This window comes from Cricetulus griseus, chromosome X, assembly GCF_003668045.3.
Source record: "Cricetulus griseus strain 17A/GY chromosome X, alternate assembly CriGri-PICRH-1.0, whole genome shotgun sequence".
In the NCBI taxonomy this organism is placed as follows: Eukaryota; Metazoa; Chordata; class Mammalia; order Rodentia; family Cricetidae; genus Cricetulus; species Cricetulus griseus.
The window spans coordinates 3848390-3857324 of record NC_048604.1 but is presented as its reverse complement, the minus strand read 5'-3'; the positions used below and the strand labels follow the sequence as shown (position 1 = coordinate 3857324).

Genomic DNA, 8935 nt, shown 5'->3' with positions numbered 1-8935 from the left:
AACAAAGCAAAAGAGACCCAGTTAAGAAAATAAAATGATAAGTCTCAGACAGGAAACAAAAATATATGAAGCAAATATCTGTTAAAAGACTATAGCAGATATATGAAGAACTCTTGAAGTCAATAGGGTAGGCAGAATAGAGTATTACTGCTGAGTATAAACCCTGAGTTCTTCAGGTCCTGACCCCTGTGCCCTAGGCATGTGGTCTTAAATATCAAAAAGGACTTTCCAGGTGGGATTCTGTGAAAACTTGAACTGAGAACATCATCTCAGATTATCTAGGTCTCTGATGCAGTCATATGTATTCTAATGAGAGAGTGAGGCAGAAAAGGTCATCTGCAGACAGAAGAATGAAGTGTGACCACAAAGCAGAGGCAGTAGCCCTGGAACACCAGCAGTGACCACAAACTGAAAGAGACAGGGAATGAGTGCTCTCCTGGAACTTCCAGAAGGAGCAAGCCATGGCCACATCTCAATTGACACCCCAAAAAGCTCAGTTTAACTGATAGCTCTGTTGTGCTTTGAATTTAAATGGCTCCCATAGGACCATAGGAAGTAGTACTATTAGGAGGTGTGGCTTTGTTGGAGAAACTGTGTTACTGGGGGTGGACTTTGGGGTTCTTGGAAAGCTGGACCTAGTGTTTCAGTCCTTTCCTGCTGCCTGAAGATTATGGTATATTTTGTTTATGATCTAACAAATAAAACTTGCCTGAAAAGCAAAGTGCAAAGCTAGCCACACTAGTTACACATAGAGGCCAGGCAGTGGTGGCACACAACTTTAATCCCTGCACTCAGGAGACAGAGGCAGATGGATCTCTGTTAGTTCAAGGCTACCATGTGCTACACGAAACTGATCCAGTTTAAAAGAGAAACAGAACTCACACAAAGGTGAACTCAGCACTTGGGATCACGCACTTTTAATCTCAGCACTAGGGAGGTAGAGACAGGAGTGATATGGTTGGGTGGAGAGAGGAATATAAGGAGTGAGGAGACAGGAGCTCAGTGCACTCTAGGCAGTCTGAAGTTTGGTGGAGACAGATGCAGTCTGGACGTGCAATCTGAGGACAGGATTGCCCCTTTGGTCTGAGATAGAGGTAAGGGCTAGTGGCTGGCTGCTTTGCTTCTCTGATCTTCAGCTTTAACCCAAATATCTGTCTCTGGGTTTTATTATTAAGAACAATTAGAATTCATGCTACAGAGGATCCAGATGTAGAACTCTCAGCTACCTCTCCAGCAGCATGTCTGCCTGCATGCTACCATGATCCCCACCATGATGATAACGAACTAGACCTCTGAACTGTGAGCCAGCCCCACTTAAATGTTTTTCCTTTATAAGAGTTGCCATGGTTATTGTGTCTCCTCACAGTAATAGAAACCCTAGCTAAGACAAGCTGTGAAAACTATAAGAGGATATATTGCCATATTGCTATGTTGTAAGCCACTGCATCTGTGCTAATACATTGCCATAACCTTAGGTAACTAACACAGCCTGGCAGAGAACAAAAGTACAATTAGAAAACACAAAATATATGAACTGACATCTTACCAAAGAGAAGAGATAAATGCAAATACCCCAGGAAAAGAGTATCAAAACTTTTAATTATAAAGCACACTAAAAGCTGTAATGAGATTCCCCTTTACATCTATTAGAGAGCTAAAAATCTAAACAAATAACAATGTAAAGCAATTAGAATCATAGTGTTTTGTTCACCAGAATATAAATCTGGTATCAACCTTAAACTTGCATAGTTTCTTGTAGAATTAAACCCGTGTTTATCATTGTATGTAGCAATCTCAAACCCCTGGGTATCTATCCAGGGGGAATAAAGGTAGGTCCCTATATGTAGCCTTGCGTTGGTGGCGCACGCATTTAATCGCAGCACTCGGGAGGCAGAGGCAGGCGGATCTCTGTGAGTTCGAAGACAGCCTGGTCTACAGAGCGAGTTCCAGGACAGGATTCAAAGCAATACAGAGAAACCCTGTCTTGAAAAACCAAACCAAAACAAAAATCTATATGTAAACATTTATAGTAGTTTATTCATGATCTCTTCACACTAGGAACAGTCCAAATGTCCTTCTGCTAAAGAAGCCACTCTTGAGATGGCTTCTTTAGGCATATAAACTATGAGGAAAGAACATACTTTGTTCCAATCACAGAGGACAAAATATGCCACTTAGAAGATGTGCAATAAATATTTATTGAATATATACTTGAATTTTCAATATATAATGATGCTATTAGAATTTCTCATACTCTCGAAAATTCCCCAATCTTACAATGTAAGACTAGGTAGAGACACAATCACAGAATGAAAGATTATCACAATGGTGTCAGGAAAAAACTGAAGATGGGGGTTAGGGTGGGCAAATGGCTTTTCAGTAAGTGGAGCTGTAAGGGTTAGACTGTAGCTTAACTTTAGAGCTTCTGTCTAGAGAAGACATCTTATTGCTCTCTCTAGAATTTGTGGCCCTCAAAACTCACAAAAGACTCTCTGAAGCCATCACAGCAAAATCTTTTGTACTTAAAACATTTACAAATGTTGCCTACTCCTGAGCTGTTCCATCAGTCTGCCCAGATTAAGTGCAAGCTCTACTTAGAGAAAGACGGATGTTGTTCCATTGTGGGCAGAGGTGGGAAACAAGCCTCTCATTAAGGGTTTTGGCTCCCTATCACTGTGTAAGTACCAGCTGCTAGGGACATGTTTGCTCCACAGAGCCCAACAGCTGCCATCCTTGGCTGCAAGTGTTCAGTGTGCTGTACAAAGGCCAGCTTTTCTGTCTTCACTTCTTCACAGTAAACAATTTTCAGCCTCAAGATACTTGATCTCCAAGAGCTTCTCTCTCAAAAGAGCCCCTGTTCCACACTTGCAACTCTGGGTTCTGTGCCGACAAAACGTCACAAAGATGGAAGATAGTTCTAGGATGCAAACTGAAGCCCATGCAGTCAACAGGGTGAAGGAGGAGTTCCTGTTAGACGCACTCTCCTTAACAGTCATACTTAAAACAGTTTCCTATTGCAGCTCTCCTTACCTGCTCTGCATTTCCCCAAATCATATTTACCTCTTAAGAAGATTTTCTTTGGCTGGGCTGGCCTTTAATCTCACCAGATGCAGGCAGATCTATGTGAGTTCAAGGCCAGCCAGGGCTACAAGGAGAAACCCTCTCTCAAAAAACTAAAAACAAACAAACCAAAAAGGTTTTCTTTGTTAGTAATATTGTTGTCTATCTCCTCCTTGTAGAATTTAAACCCATTATGGGCAGGTATTTTATTAGTGTTTAATTGTCATATGAATCTACCTTGATGCCCATTGTCATGGTTATTTCTTCATGGTCTACTTGAGTGGATTTATACTCACCAGAGAGATACAGCTCTGGATATGTGAGAAAGGGTGTTTCCAGGCTTGTTTAACTGGGGAAGGCACAACTGGGTGTAGTGAAATCATCCCAGGAGCTGGAATGCAGGATTAAATAAAAAGAGGAAAAAGAGAGAGCAAGCTGAGTCTCATCAATCATCCCTCTCTGCTACCTGCTCCATGTAGATATGAGCCAGTAGCCACCCATTGCCATGCCTTTCCCACCTTTATAGACTGTACCCTCCAACTGTGAGCCACGATGAATCCTTCCTTCTTTAATTTGCTTTCTGACTTCACTGCTCCTCAGACTGCTGTGATCTCCTGTCTCCTCCTCCTTATATTTCTTTCTCCAACTAGCCATATCACTCCTGTCTCCACCTCCCTAGTGCTGAGATTAAAGGTGTGTGATCCCAAGTGCTGAGATCACCTTTGTGTGAGTTTTGTTTCTCTTTTAAACTGGATCAATTTCATGTAGCGCATGGTGGCCTTGAACTAAAAGAGATCCGTCTGCCTCTGTCTCCTGAGTGCAGGGATTAAAGGTGTGTGCAACCACTGCCTGGCCTCTATGGCTGACTAGTGTGTCTAGTTTTGCACTCTGATCTTCAGGCAAGCTTTATTTGTGAGATCATAAACAAAATATCACCACAAGGAACCAGTTCATCTCTAGACCTCTGGCTTCAAGTTGATTTCCTCTGCACTGGAACTCACCTTCTTCCTCATTTGGTCTTCTGTGTCTGTCTTGTGGAAATGTGAGATGTCAAAGTGAACAGCATGAAGACACAGATCTCTTTCCATAATATCCACTGGAAATAGTTCAGATAAGACATAGAAGTCTTCATATGAACACTTGAGGGTTTTCTGAAAGGTCAATCAATGTCGTGAGAAGTGGTATTGGACAAGGTTAGTAGAAGTCAATATCCCCAATATGGCAGTGGAATACTTAAGCTGACAATCAAAGAGATGTTTCACATGTGTGTGACATCACACACACACACACACACACACACACACAGAGAGAGAGAGAGAGAGAGAGAGAGAGAGAGAGAGACAGAGACAGAGAGAGAGACAGAGAGACAGAGAGACACAGAGAGACACAGAGAGACAGAGAGAGCCATACATTTTTTGGATTTTAACGCCTCCTAAAGGCACATACAAACCAATAGACTTAATTTTCCCACTGAAAAATATACTTCTTCCCCCCCACTTCATGGAGAAAGTTCTTGTTTTGAGATGGGGTCACATGTCCCATAGGCAGGTTTCAACCATACTATGTAGCAAAGCTGGACTTGGATTTCTCCTAATCATCATCTTCTGCCTGTACATCCTAAATGCTGGCATGACAGTTTTGAGGAACCATGCTTGATTTTCCTCTTCCACCTCTTTACTTACTTCTTTTATTTTTGAGATTATATTATAACTACACCATTTCTCTCTTCCCCTTTCTCTTTCCAAACCCTGCCATATACCCCTCCTTGCTCTTTCACATTCATGGCCTCTTTTTTTAATTAACTGTTGTTACATGCAATATATATATATATATATATATATATATATATATATATATATATATATATATATATTCTCAATCCATGTATGTTTTCAGGGCTGGCCATTTGCTATTGGATAACTAATTGGTGTGTTCTTCTTTGGGGAAGACTGTTTTTCCAGTCTTTTCATTCCTTAGTTACCTCCAGTTCTTTGTAGAGGATTGAGGCATTCTGAGCATCTGTTCCCTCCATTCACCTTAGCTTGTCTCTTGTTGTTGTCTTTGTTCGACTCTTATTTGAGCAGTCATGTTGGTGAGACTTTATGGGTGTAGCTTTTGACATTCCTAAGACAAGATCTTACAGCAAAATTATCTGACTCTCTGGTTCCTGCAATCTTTCTGCTCCCTTCTTTTTGATGCAAAGTATTATTAACTTCAACTCCCTATGTATCCTAGACTGGCCTCTAACTCATAATTCTCCTGACAGATCATTATGATTTAATTCTTATTTGGTAATTTTTGTTTAGCTGTTTGTTTTTATTTTCTACTTTTCTCATGTGGTTTTCTAGGCTGGGAGATGATTTTGTTTTTAATCACATTTCCAAACAGCATGTATGAATTCTAAGCACACACACACACACACACACACACACACACACACACACACACACTGTACCCCATGTCCTTATACTCTTGAAGTACACCCCCACATTTGCATGCACACACATTTGTGCACTCCCTTTAACCTTGCCCTGTTGGAAGGGATTTCTTCTTCCTAGGACTGGAGCCAGAGGAACAGCTGGGAGAGAAAGGCCCTAGGCAGGAGGCTGCTTTGCTTAGTCTTTTATCCTCCCTCTCCCCTCCCTGACCTGGTGACTGAACACAGGGCTTTGCTCACACTAAACATGCACTAGTACCAAGTAGCCCTCCCCAATCTGTCATTTATTGTAAGTATCAAAAAAAAAAAAAGAAAAAACACGGACCATTGTCAAGCTTCTGAGTTTCTTTTTCCTATGATATCTGCATTTTTTTCTGTTTCCTTTAGTTTAGGGTTTCTAACTTTTTTTCCAACACAGTGATGGGAAAGGAAAGGGAAAAAACCTTAGGTTTCTCTCATTCATTCATCAATATACTTAATTTATTCAGTCAATGTTGGGAGTGTAGCCTCCATGTGGATGGGGGTTGGGTACCCTTAGGTCCACTGGTTGCAGGGCAATGTGCACAGACTTCCTGAGAGGAGTTTCTGCTTTTTCCAGAAGGAAGCTCTATTTTGGCCCAATCAGAGCCACCCTACCCACCCCTCCCTCTAGCTGTTTAGGAAGACCTCAGGGAAATCTGACTGAGTTCTCCAGTGCCTGAACTGCTAGGGGAGATCTGTGTTTGGAACCCACTGGCTCTGATTTTGGCAAGCCCGGGCTTAGCTCTCCCAAGGCCCAACCTCTCACCTTTTGTTCTGCCCACAGGCCACCATCAAATCCTCAGCACAGCATGGGTATTGGGTTGTGGCCCTATCATAATGCATCTCTACTGTGGCAGGCTCATCTGAAAGTACTTGTGTCAGAATCTGAACTGGCAGCTAGAGACTTGCCACACCATATGGATAGGCTTCTTATAATGAAGATGTTATAGAACTTGGGGATTAAAAACTTGTGTTCCAAGCCAGGTCCTTCCTGCCACTAGTCCTTAATAAGCCAAGTAATAATGGAAAGCAGAAAAGGGAGAGTTAGTCAACATGGCCACATAGAGAAGACAGACAAAGCAATCCAGTGAACTCCCCAAGTCTGTTTTGGGGATCCTAGAATGTCCCAGAGAAGTATTTGAGAATCATTTCCTGATTCTAGGGGAAATAATGGCATTACTACTATAGTTTCCTCCCTTGTGACCATGTCACACATCAGACTGTAACCTTATTTGGAAATATTGTTGGTGCAAGTGATATTAGCTATGATAATGTCATATGAAAGTAGGGTAGTTCCCTAAAGCAATAGGATTGGTGTCCTTATGAATAGAGGACTTTTGACCACTGACACATATGTTGGGAGAACACCATGAAAAGATGAAGGAAGAGATCAGGGTGACACTGCTATAAGGCAAAAAATGTCAAAGTGTCAGCCAATGACCAGATGCTAAGGAAGAAGAACAGAATGCCTACATCTTTCTCCAGCAGAAGTAACCTTAAGAATACCTCCATCTCAGAAGTCCATCTAGAAGTAGAGGATTAACTTCTGGTCTTTAAACAACTCAGTTTGTGGTCCTTTTTTACAGTGGTCCCAGAAAACATTAATACATCTACATTGTAGTTCCCAATTTTCTATCAAAAACCTTTTTTTTTTTGTAGACAAAATCAGTTGTTTAACATTTATTGTATACTAAATACTATTGGGTACACACGATTGTTTTTTAGATTCATATTTTAAAGATTTGTTCTATGAAAAATATTATAGCATATTGTAGCTTGAGTAACAGTCTTCCCATTTATTCATTATATGAACAGGATTACCTTATCCATGTGACATAGTTTACACCTCAAGTCAAATAATGTGATGTTTAGCTGTTAAAGTTCCATTAGTTTTTTTATTAATACTAAAACTTTTTCTCAGAACACTCATTATTAAATTTGTGGATCCCCAGTGGTTTAAGGACCAAGGGGTGATTAACAAGATCAGTAATTAGCAAAGTGTTCTGCAAAGAATCCTATAGATCTGTAATTCCAGCCACGTGGGAGGCTGAGACAGAGAGACTGAGTTCAAGGTCCACCTGGACTGTGGAATGAGTTCAAGGCTGGCTTGACTAAGTGAGTAAGACACTGTGTCAAATTTTAAAAGGGGGTGGGAATTGTGGGAGTAGTTGTTCAGTGGGAGAGCACTTATCCAACATGCTACAAAGGTCCTGATTTCCAACCCCCTACTCACACACACTCCAAATCCATATAGAACATATTTTAGGACTTATGTCACATCTACCCCAGCATTGTAGATATAGAAACAATTAAGATAAATGCGCATGACTGAGTTGCAAAAAAATTCTACTTATGAACATTAGAATTTGAATGACTTTCATGAATTGTTTGTGAGATATCATTCTTTGACATTTTCCCACCAAAAGTGAAGAAAAACGGGATACAGACTCCATGTACTTGACTGGCTGCCCAGTAGGTCACTTCTGGTGCCCAACTCTCCATTTCGAGTTCATCTATTAAGTTCACCTAAGGATCTGCACGAGGCCTACAGAGGTGTTATTATTTAAATTGAAACTCGGGCTTCCTACTGCTCAATCCCAGAGCAGCTGCTGGTTTACTTGTGATTTCAGGTATGCTTAGTATCCCGTGATGCAGAAAATAGGTATGCGGTCAGCAGCCCTTTCCAGGCTTGACCATGTAAGGACTGTCCTTGTATTAGTAGCCAGGGGCAACCTAATTATGTTAAGCCTGCCCTAGGGCTTACACACCCTTTTCTGTTGGTGCCTCTCGGGTTGCCTGGAAGCATAGTCCCATCTGTCCTTACTATTTTTGAGCCCCTGCTGTCTCATTGGGCGGCTTTCTCAACAGCTGCAAAACATACTTTTAACTCGAAGTGGAAGTTTGGGTCACCTGCTACCAACGTGGAACAGTCATCCTCAGCAAGAGCTCTTTCAGCGGACAATTGTCTAGTTTTACTGACTCAGGTGAGTGTTAAACTAAGTCCTCTGAACTTCCTGCTGGACTGTCAAGGCAAGCAGGAATGAATGAGGACTTTGCTCATGGGCTGGTGGAATAATGTGCATTGTTTTTTGTGTTGTGGGAAACTGCTCGGTTGCCTAGCACCACGGCCGACAGCCTGGTGGTCCTTTTCACGGTTCTGCTACCTCCTGTCACCAGGCTCCCGTGGCAGCGCAAGCCGCACCGAGCTGCAGAGAGGCACTGGAGCTGGAAGGACGATGCTGCGCGGAAAGTCCCGGCTCAACGTAGAGTGGCTGGGCTACTCGCCCGGCCTGCTCCTGGAGAAAGATCCGCTCGCGGCGGCACGAACACCACGGAGCCCGCGTCGGTAAGTCACATGAGTGCCCACGCCCTACGCCTGTGCGCGCTGCCTGCTCGCGTCACCACGCCGCGCCGCAC

At 42.3% G+C, this 8935-nt stretch overlaps 1 long non-coding RNA gene across 1 annotated transcript; it reads right to left on the bottom strand.

Annotated features, from left to right (window-relative positions):
- Nucleotides 1–2179: 2179 nt before the first annotated feature.
- Nucleotides 2180–4205, bottom strand: LOC118239436. Its single transcript, XR_004771521.1, has 2 exons — nt 4062–4205; nt 2180–3451 (listed from the first exon to the last, which is right to left on the bottom strand). It is a non-coding gene; the product is annotated as an uncharacterized LOC118239436 (long non-coding RNA).
- Between the last annotated feature and the right edge of the window lie 4730 nt (nt 4206–8935).